The sequence below is a fragment of the Propithecus coquereli genome, unplaced genomic scaffold (genome assembly GCF_000956105.1).
Source record: "Propithecus coquereli isolate 6110/MARCELLA unplaced genomic scaffold, Pcoq_1.0 Scaffold132, whole genome shotgun sequence".
Classification (NCBI taxonomy): domain Eukaryota; kingdom Metazoa; phylum Chordata; class Mammalia; order Primates; family Indriidae; genus Propithecus; species Propithecus coquereli.
Window position 1 is genome coordinate 196,098 of NW_012137414.1, and position 11,644 is coordinate 207,741.

Consider the following 11,644-nt stretch of genomic DNA (forward strand, 5'->3'; position numbering starts at 1 on the left):
GGTAATGTGATGGCTCCAGATTTGTTCTTTTTGCTTAAGATTGCATTGGCTATTTCGGCTCTTTCTTGGTTCCAAATGAAGCTTGGGATTATTTTTTCTAGATCTGTGAAATATGATGTTGGTATTTTGATGGGGATTGTATTAAATATGTAGATTACTTTGGGCAGCATGGGCATTTTAATAGTGTTGATTCTTCCAATCCATAAGCAAGGGATGTTTTTCCATTTGTTTCAGTGACCTGCGATTTTGTTCATCAGTGTTTTGTAGTTTTCCTTGTAGAGATCTTTCATCTCCTTGGTTAAGTATATTCCTAGGTATTTTATTTTCTTCGTAGCTATTGTGAATGGTATTGAGTCCTTAACTTGATTCTCAGCTTGACTGTTATTAGTATATAGAAATGCTACTGATTTCTGTACATTGATTTTGTAACCTGAGACTTTGCTGAATTTATTTATCAATTCCAAGAGTCTTTTGGTGGAGTCTATAAGGTTTTCGAGATATAAGATCATATCATCAGCAAACAGGGATAGTTTGACCTCCTCTTTCCTGACTTGTATGCCCTTTATTTCTTTCTCTTGCCTGATTGTTCTGGCTAGGACTTCCATCACTATGCTAAATGGAAGTGGTGACAGTGGGTCCCCTTGTCTTGTTCTAGTTCTTAGGGGAAATGCTTTCAACTTTTCCCCATTCAGTTCCTAAGGAGTTCTTACATCACATAGAACAATGACTCTGGGTATTAGGATACTTTCTACTTTCAGCTTCCAGTTAAGGAAAAGACATAAATAAGGCCCTGTTTACCACATAGTATGTACCACTGACTTCACTGCCATTATGGAAAAAAGAAATAATGTCTTGGAGACTATAAAACACAGATGCTGAAGTTTAGAGCACCCCAGGATGCAGAGCAGAGCCACAGATAAAAACCAAGCACAAACATGTTTTAGCACCTGATACATCATATGTTGATTGCCAAAGCACTAGATTCCTGTAATCCACTCTAGGAGAGGCCCTCAGGACATAATTTGGGAGCTTATTTTCTCACAAACCTGACATCTTTGATCATCGAACTTTTCAGACCTCAGAGAATTGAAGTTGAAGAAATTTGCAAGAAGTCAGTGTACTATCAAGAGTTGTGACAGCTGATATCTGACATCCCAACATGCTATCTTGTACAATGCCTCCCAATATCCACCTAAAGATTTAGAAAGGAAAACCCTACTGATTTGTACCCCAGCAAAGAATTTAAGTTTTCTAAATTATCACCCTGAGTCATCATGGAAAAAATCATTTTGGTCTTGTTACCTTCTGTGTGATGTGTAAGGACAATATATGATACATTTTAAAATCATTTCCATCAAAAAGTATTTAAAAGTGCAATCTTCAATATCTAGAAAATGTACCCAAATGAAATAATTTATTCCTTAGAAGTGTGATATTGTGGTAGCTCTGTATTTTAAGGGACTCACATATAGAATGTCTACTAAGTACAAGACATTTTGGGGATAAAGACTCATAAAACAATATAAGAGATGTTGTTTTTCTGCCCAGATCCCTTTACTCAGTCCATGCATCCATCCTCCAGATGCTGTGAATGTTGGCTGTTAATGACTAACAGCTGCTTCCTTTTCTAGAAAATTATCATTGTCTTACTGGGAGTTGTGTTGCTAGGGAAGTCATCCCCTGCAAGGGGTAGCTTGTTTCCACTAAGTGACAAGTGTGTACAAAAGCTCTTCTATCCCCTACCCCTGCCTATAGGTGGAACAACTTTGTAGTGCAATTTGTACTCCAGAGCTTCCCAACAAAATCTGGCTAAGATGATCTCTATCTGAGATCACATCCTAGCTTGACTCCTGTCCTGTCCTGCTTCCCTAAATTCCCTTCTCCTGAGAAAACTTCCTCCATAGGCATTTGCAAAAGAATCCACATCTCAGGGTTTACTTCTAAAGTACCCAAACTAAGACAGACTTAGACCTTTCTCTCAAGAATATAAGCCATCTATAAAAGTCAACTCAATTATTAATTGAGCACTGCACGCAGAAGGTTTAAAATGGAAAGGGATTTAGACATGTCCATTACCAGCTAAGATAGAATAATATACACAAGATTTACTTTCTGGCCAGAAATGCCTAAAAATGGACAAAATGTGTCAAAAAATTTTTTTTCATTACACTGGACATCAGACAAGGAAAGGCAATAATCTTAGACAAAATACAAATGAGATGAGCTCTATGATTGTCCCAGCTTACTGCATGGATAAAGGAACCCGTGACATTTCTGGCAGACTTACAAATTGAGAATTCAGAGCTGGAAGGCCAGGGAGGCCAAGGCAGCAAGAGATGGACAGAATACCAAAGAGGAGAAGGTTGCACGGAAAGAAAACTTTGAAGATGTGCAAAGTGTTCCTCTTGAGTATTCAGCTGGGCACGGGTCAGCACATGAACACGAGGAAAGGAACGCTAGAGAAGTTTAAAGGGTGAAATCCCTGGAGATCACACAGGGCCAAGAATAGTGCCCATTCCTAGCAGGCTGAGTGGAAAAGTTATAACTCATAGGGCATTGGGTAGAATACTAAAAAGAGTCTTGCCTCAGAAGTGGGGGAAAAATACCACTAGACTACACAGTTTTCTGATCTCACATAACAATACTTAAAATCAAGACTCAAAAGCATCAAGATATTTCTAAGTAACGTAAGCACACCCCAGAATAAAACTCAAGAATATTTATAGGAATTCAGAAATATACAGCATCCTACAAGGTAAGGTTCAAGATGTCTGGCATCCAGTAAAAAATTACTAGGCATACAAAGAAGCAAAAAAAGACTCAAAATGAAAAAAACCCAATCAATGAAAACTCACCCAGAGATGACACAAATGCAAGGATTTTTAAAAAATTATAACTGTATTCCATATGTTCAAAATATAGAGGAAAGATTGAACACACTAAATAGAGACACAGAAGATTTGAAAAAGACCCAATTTAAACTAGAGATTAAAATGACAATGTCTGAGATGAAAAATACACATGATGGAATTAATGGCAGGTTAGATATTGCAAAAGAAAATGTTAGTAAATTTAAACATTTAGCAATACAAACTATCCAAAATGAAATAAACAGAAGAGGGAGGAAAATAGGGTATTAGTGGTCTGTGAAACAATTTCAAGTGGACAAATACACATGCAATTGTCATTGCTGAAGGGGGAGGGGAATGAGGAGGACAGAAAACATATTTGAAGAAATAGTGAACAAAAATTTTCAAATTCGATGAAAACTATAAGCCCACAGATTCAAGAAGCTGAACAAACCCCAAGTGCAAGAAACATGAAGAAAATCACAGTAAGACATCATAATCAAATTGTTTAAAATCAGTGATAAGGATAAAATATTAAAAGCAGCCAGAAGAAAAAAAACACATAATAAATACAGGGAAACAAAGATATGGATGGCAGCAGGATTTGCATCCAAACAATGCAAACCAGAGGATAATGGAGCAACAGCTCTAAAGTATTAGAAGAAAAAAAACTGTCAACCTAGAATACAGAAAAAGCATCTTTCAAAATGGATTCAAAATAAAAACTTTTTCAGACATACAAAAGATGAAAGAATTCATCACAAGCAGACCAAGAAACACTACAAGAAATATTAAAGAAGGAAAATTATAACAGATGACTATCTTGCTCTACACACACAAAAAAAAAGAGCACCAGAAATGATAAGTATATGGATAAATTTAAAGAAATTTTCTTATTATTTAAGTCTCCTTAAAAGATAATCAACCATTTAAAGCAAAAATAACAACAATGTATTGTGAGGTTTATAACATGTGTAACAGTAAAATGTGTGACAATAATAGAACAAGGGCCAGGAGGGTAGAAATGGTGTAGTGTTGTAAGGTCCTTATATTATATAGGAAGTAGTATGATGTCACTCGAAGGTAGACTGTCGTAAGTTAAAGATATATACTATAAATTGTAAAGCCACTACTATAATAACACGATAAAAAGTTATGGATAAAAAGCCATATAGGAGTTAAAATAGAATCATAGAAATCATTCAATTAATCCAAACGATGGGAGCAAAAGAGGAAAAGGAAGCAAATAACAGATGGGAAAAATAGAAAATAAATGGTAAAATGGTAGATATAATTCCAGCCATATCTATAATCACATGTGTAGTGGACAGACTCTAAGATGGCCCCCAGTTATCCCCACCTCCTTATATTCATGCCTTTGTGTGTACGTGTGACTTGTGACTTGCTTCTAACCAACAGAATATGGTCAAAGTGATGGGATGTCACCTTTGTGATTGTTATATAAGACTATAACTTCCATCTTGTGAGTAGACTTTCTCTATTGACTGTCTCCCTTGCTAGCTTTGATGAAGTAGGCTGCCATATGAAGAAGCCCACATGGCAAGGAAGTAAGGGTGGCCCTCATTCTGACAGCTGCAAGAAATTGAATCCTGTTAACAACCACATTAGCTTGGAAATAGATTATTCCTCAGTTGAGCCTCAGATGAGACGCTCAGCCCTTCCTGATACCTTGATTGCAAACATGTGAAGTATCCTAAAGCAGAGGACCCAGCTAAACTGTGCCTGAATTCCTGACCCACAGAAATAGTGAGATAATAAACGTGTATTGTTTTAAGCTGTTAAGTTTGTGGGACTATTATTCTGCAGCAATAAACATTAAATGTAAATGGTTTAAACATTCAATTAAAATGCAGATTATCAAACTGGATTAAAAAATACCCAAGACCCAACCACATGTTACATTTAAGAAACCTACTTTAAATATAAAGATATAAGTAGGTTAAAAATAAAAAATATAAGAAAAGCTATCCCATTCTAATTCTAATCTTTAAAAAAAGAAGCAGGATTTGCTATATTAATATAAGACAAAGTATATTTCATTGTAAATAATATCAATAAGAGTAAAGAGGGCCATTTCATAAAGAGTCCAATTCAGCAAGAAGACATGACAATCCTAAAGTTCTATGCACCTAATAACAGAATTATTACGTTAATTAAAAACTGACAGAGGTATAAGGAGAAACAGACAAATTTATCATTACACTCAGAGATTCCCCCCATCCTTTTCTCAATAATTGAAAGAACGAATAAACTGAAAATCGATAAGGATATAGAAGACTTGAACAACACTATTAAACAAGTTGATCTAATTAACGTTTATGCAACACTTAAAAAATTGAAAAATATACGTTCTTTTCAATTGCACAGAAAACATTTACCAAAATAGAGCATATTCTGGCCCATAAAACAAATCTTTTGTCTCTTTTTCCCTGCGGTATTCTTAAATTAAAAGTGTTAAAACGCATTGGCATTCGCGGTGTGGGGATACGCTGCCGTAGCCGCCGAGCTGGTCCTGCTCCGTGCCGGCGGCGGGGAGTGGGGCGGCGGACCAAGCACGAATGTTGGAGTTGCCCACAGTGAGGTGAATCCAAATACCCGTGTAATGAACAGCCAGGGTATGTGGCTGACATATGCATTGGGAGTTGGCTTGCTTCATATGGTCTTACTTAGCATTCCCTTCTTCAGTGTTCCTGTTGCTTGGACCTCAACAAACATATACATAATCTGGGCATGCATGTATTTTTGCATGCAGTGAAAGGAACACCTTTTGAAACTCCAGACCAGGGTAAAGCAAGGCTCCTAACTCACTGGGAACAACTGGATTATGGAGTACAGTTTACATCTTCACGGAAGTTTTTCACAATTTCTCCAATAATTCTATATTTTCTCGCAAGTTTCTATACGAAGTATGATACAACTCACTTCATCCTAAATGCAGCTTCTGTCCTGAGTGTGCTAATTCCCAACATGCCACAACTACATGGTGTTCAGATCTTTGGAATTAATAAGTATTGAAATGTTTTGAAACTGAACAAAATTTTCTTACAGCTACTGAGCTTCCTATAAGGAAGGAGTAGTTAGTAAACTGCACTGTTTCTGTGATAATGTGAAATGAGAGGTATTTATATTGGAGGGACTGTTGGGTTCTTCATATGCTGTTTTGAGGTGCAGATTTCCATTAAAAGATGCCTCTGTTTAATGCATCTGGTATATTTCTGAAGAGAGGCTTTATGAGCAGGCTGGGCGGGCCCAGCTTATAAGTAAATGGCAACACAGTGAGGGTGTAGTAGATGAATCCAAGGAAATAAGAGATTTGTAAGAAACTAGGACCAGCTTAACTTACAATGAATGGGCATTACATTAGGAAAAGAAAATTTCCAATCATTCAGTGACAGTCAGTTTAAGCACACTTACATGTAAACCAGAATCATCTCCTTATAAGCTTATTAAAGATTGTTTTTATTACCATACGTACTCCTCTTGTTTTACATAAGAGGAGATACACCTTCTTGTTTTATGCAAGCACTAATCCATTCACAGGGCCCTCATGACTTAATGACTTCCCCAAAGGCACACATGTTAATACCATCACCTTGGAGTTTAAGCTCCAATGTATGAATTTTAAAAAGACATTCAAACCATAGCGTGCATATTTTACCTGGTCTTCTTCCCAACCTCCCCTTTCACAAGGAAGGCATATTTCTCTGGAATCCCAGATCTTATTGTGTCTTGCCTCAGAGTGTAAAAACTTCAAAGGCACCAAATAAAGGAATAGTTTAAAATATCAGTGTTTGCAAACTTCATTTATTCAAATCACAATAAACTCACAGAAGGACTTCTCTCTTTCCTGTCTTACACATATTTTTATTCAATGAGAAGCATAGACCTCATGTGGGGATATACTATAATGAAAAGTATTATAACATGGGGAAGGGATTATTAAGATTGATAACAAAGAATTTTCATTTAGCAACTCCATCTCTCAGTTCTGCCAACTGTTGTAAAATAATGTATTGCTCCTGAGAATAAGCCCCTTGAGACTACTGTTGAACAATGATACAAAATCATTGTCTTACAATACCATTTATTTACAAAAGATCCAGACTCAAAAAAAAAAAAAAAAACCTCGTTTTTTAAATAAGGAACGCTAAGGGTATTAGTAAAAAGGTACTGTCATCAAAGTTGGTTTGGAAACCTCATTTATATTAGTTTTCCTCTCTTGAAAATACTGATTCCAGGTGCATAGTTCATTCTTTTCATAAATATTTATTGAGTAGTGTCTATTTGCCAGACACTAGTTTAGATTCTCAGATGTGATAGTGAATAAAATTAACAAAATTCAATGTTCTCGTGGAACTTATAGAGACAAGAGACAAACAAATTAAATAAATGGTATACAGCATATTAGAAAGTCCTAAGTATATAGAGAATAAGAAAAAAGGGAAGAAGGACAGGGAATGTAAGGGGGCACTGGGAATTTTAAACAAGGTGCTCAGGGATGGCTCCATTTAGAAGATGACATTTGTGCAAAACTGGAAGGAGATGAGGGAGCCAGACTTGTAGATATTTGAGGAGAAAATATGCTAAGCAAAGGGGAAGCACGTGTAAAGGCCCTGGGACAAAGTATGCGTGGCCTGCTCAAAGGACAGCAAAAAGGGCAGTGCGGAGAGGAGTAAGTGAGAAGAAAAGTAGAAGAATGAGAGGCGAGAGGTGTAGTGCGGTGCTAAACCATGTGGAACCTTATAGGTTACTGCAAAGATTTTGACTTTTACTCTGGATGAGGGTTTTGGTAGTGACACAATCTGGCTTGTGTTAATCATACTAGCCACTCTATTGAGAATAGACTATAGAGAGCAAGCACAGAGCAAAAAGCCCAGTAAAACAGTTACTGCCATAATCCAAAAAGAGACCATGGATGTTTGGTCCAAGATAGTAGCCAAGGAGGTGATCAGAAGAGGTGAGATTCTGGACATATTCTGAAGGTCAAGCCCATAGGATATGCTGATGGACTGGATGTAGAATGTGGAACAGAATAGTCCTATATCTTAGAGAAATTAAATTCAAAGTTAAAAACTGTCCCAGAAAGGAAACTTCAGTGGTTTCACTTGTAAACTCTATCAGATGTGTATGGAAGAAATTGCACCAATCTTACCAAAACTCCTTGAGAAAATAAAGGATGAGAGACCACTACCCAATTCATTTTGTGTGGCCAGCATCACCCTAATTCCACGACCTGATAAAGGCAGTCCAAAAAGAAATTTATGAACTAATCTCCTTCATGAATATAGATGCAAAATATTCTTAATAAAACATTGGCTAATTGAATTTAACAATATATCACAAAGATAATATGCAATGACCAAATAGGGTTTATTTCAGGAATGCAGGGTTATTTAACATTTAAAGATCAATCGGTGTTATTTACCATATTAACAGAATAATAGAGAAAAACTATATGATAATTTGAATAGATACAGAAAAAAGTTCAACATTCACTCATCATTCAAACTGTTAGCAAACTAAGAATAAAAGGGAACTCCTTCAACCTGATAAAGAACATCTTTTAAAAACCTGCAGCTAACTTCATACTTAGTAGTAAAAGTGAATGTTTTCTCCTAAGACTATTAAAAGGCAAGGTTTTCCCACTGTCATCAGTTCTATTGAATATTTTACAGGGGGTCTTAAACAGTTCAATAAGGCAAAATGAAAAATAAAAAGAAATAAAAGGCAAAAGGATTGAAAAAAGATTGATGACATGATTATTTATACACAAAAGCCAGAAGAATCTACAAAACAAAGGCTAGAACTGGTAAGTGAATTTAGTAAAGTCATAGGATAGAAAGTTAATGTAAAAGAATAATTAGGGTCACAAACAATTGGAAACAACTTTAAAAACTGATTCCATTCATAGCATCAAAAATCATGGAATAATTCAAACATATAACGTAATGTAACATATAACATGCATATAACATAATATAACATACATACCTATGATCACTGGGATGGCTGAGTCGTTAAGGTGTTGGACTTAACATCCAATGGACACATACATACCTATAATATAACATATAACGTAATAAATATAACAAAAGGCTTCTACGATCTCTACACTAAAACAAAGCATTGCTGAAAGAAATTAAAGAAGATCTAAATAAATGTAGAAATATACCATTTCATAGATTGGAAGACTCAATATTATTAAGATGTCAGTTCTCTCATAAACTGATCTGTAGAAACAATGCAATTCCATTCAAACCCTCAGCAGGTTTTTGTAGAAATTGACCCACTAGGTCTAAAATTACATGAAAAACCAAGGGACATAGAATAGCCAAAACAACTTTGAACAAAAGGAACAAAGTTAAGAACTTACACTACCTGACTTTATGACTCACTATAACACTAAAATTATCAAGGCAATGTGGTACTAACATAATGATTGCCAAATAGATCAATAGAATAGAATAGAACCCAGAAATTGACCCGCAGTTATACAGTGTCTCAGTCCATTTTGTGTTGCTATAACATAATACCACAGACTGGGTAATTTACAAATGATAGAAATTTATTTTGCTTGCAGTTCTAGAGTCTGGGAAGCCCAAGGCCAAGGGGCCTATATCCGGCCAGGGCCTTTATGCTTCATCATCCTATAGCAGAAGGCGGAAGGGTAAGAGAGAGGGAAGGAAAGGGCTGAACGCATCCTTTTATCAGGAACTCACTTGCATGATAACTAACCCACTCCCACAATAACGGCATTAATCCACTAGTGAAGGCAGAGCCCTCACAACCTAATCATCTCTTAAAAGCCCCACCTCCCAATACTGTTGCATTGGGGATTACATTTCCAACACATGAATCTGGGGGGACACATTCAAACCAAAGCATACAGTCATCTGATTTTTTATAGTGATGTCAAAGGAATCTAACTAATAGGAAAAGAATAGTCTTTTCAATAAATAGTGATAGAATAATTGGATATCCGTATGGAAGGGAGGAAAAAAGAAGAACATCAGTCCCTACCTCATACCATACACAAAAATTAATTTGAGATTGATCCTAGACTAAAATATAAAAATTAAAGCCCTAAAGCTTGAGAAAACATATACCTGACAAAGGACTGGTCTCCAGGATATATAAAGAACTCCTAAAATTTAATAATTAAATATATGTATACAAATATATATAGGCAAATATTTGCTTAGACACTTCATGAAAGAACATATACCAATGTCAAAAAGCCCATGAAAAAGTACTCATTATTAGTCATCAGGGAAATGCAAATTTAAGAAACAATGAAATAATACATATCCACTGGTATGGCTAAAATTAAAAAGACTGACAATAACCCAATGTTGACATGGATTTGGGGCAATCAGAACTCTCATATATTGTACTGTAAAACTGTACAACCAGTTTAGCAAAAGGTCTGGCAGTTTCTTATAAAACTAAATGTACACCTACCCTATGATCCAGCAAGTCTTCCTAGGTATTGCCCAAGAGAAATGAAAATATATGTCCACAAAAACACTTGTACGCAAATGTTCGTGGAAGCTTTGTTCTTAATAGTTCGAACTTGAAACAGCCCAAGTGTCCATCAATAAGAGAATGGATAAGCAAACTATTTATTCATATAATGGAATACAACTTAACAATAGCAGGATTGAGCTACTAATACACACTATGAAATGCATGAATCTCAAAAACATGCTGAGTGAAAGAAGCCTCACATAAAAGAGTGCATATTGTATGATTTCATTTATATAAAGTTCTAGAATGGGCAAATATCTGTAGTGGAAAATAATCAGAACACTGGTTTCCTGTTGGAGGGGAAGGTGAGAGATAGGGACAGGGTTTGCCTGGGAAGAAGCATAAAGGAACTTTTGGAGTGATGGCAACATTCTATATCTTGATGGGAGTTTGCGTTCATTAAAACTCAGTGGATGCATGCTTAGGATTTATGCATTTCATTGTGTGTTAATTTTACATTGAAAGAAAAGCCTTAGACAAATACTGAATTCTAAGTAGCAATATACATGCCAAAGTATACAGAGGTAGTGTACAGATGTCTTCAATTTACTTTGAAATGCATCAAAAAATAAGAAGGGTTGATATAGGTGATAAAACAAGTATAGTAAAATATAAATGGTAGAATCTAGGCTATGACATACAAATAATTCACCATAAAATTCTTTCAACTTTGCTGAATGTTTGAAATTTTTCGTGATAAAGCCATTTTAAAAATTAAAATTATATACATAGCAATGTCGATATCCCTTTGAGATAATTAAAAGGGATTTTCCCAAACAAGTACAATACTTGTATATTGACCTAAAACTCAATATAAAATAATTAAACAGGTCTAATTCATCAGGCACTCATTAATTCATTCAAACATTTAACATTTATTCAGCATCTATTACTTGCCACGCACTTGAAACAAAGCAAAAATGCAAAAGAGTCCACTCAATGCATAATTATCTACTTTCACCACAGTCACCCACTTGGAAAGGAATGCTTTGGGGAACTGACAGATGATGAGAAAGCCAGCCCTTCATTCACAGCTATTTTTCAATGTTATATTTTTGCCCATTAAAGAAGCCATTTTCAACATGGAAAATCAATACCGTTAAATCAGAAATAATTGCACAAATGCTTGTGTCAATTTTAAATTGTTCCTTGAATATATTTTCAGCCTTGGAAGCAGAAAAATTCAGACTTAAGAAGAAGGCCTCACTAACATAACATGTGATTTTTAAAACGTTGGTATTACGCTG

The 11,644-nt window shown here is 35.5% G+C and overlaps 1 pseudogene; it reads left to right on the forward strand.

Moving 5' to 3' along the window:
- LOC105805746 overlaps positions 1-5,885 on the forward strand; it is a 92,494-nt pseudogene extending 86,609 nt beyond the window's left edge.
- The last annotated feature ends 5,759 nt before the right edge of the window (positions 5,886-11,644 follow it).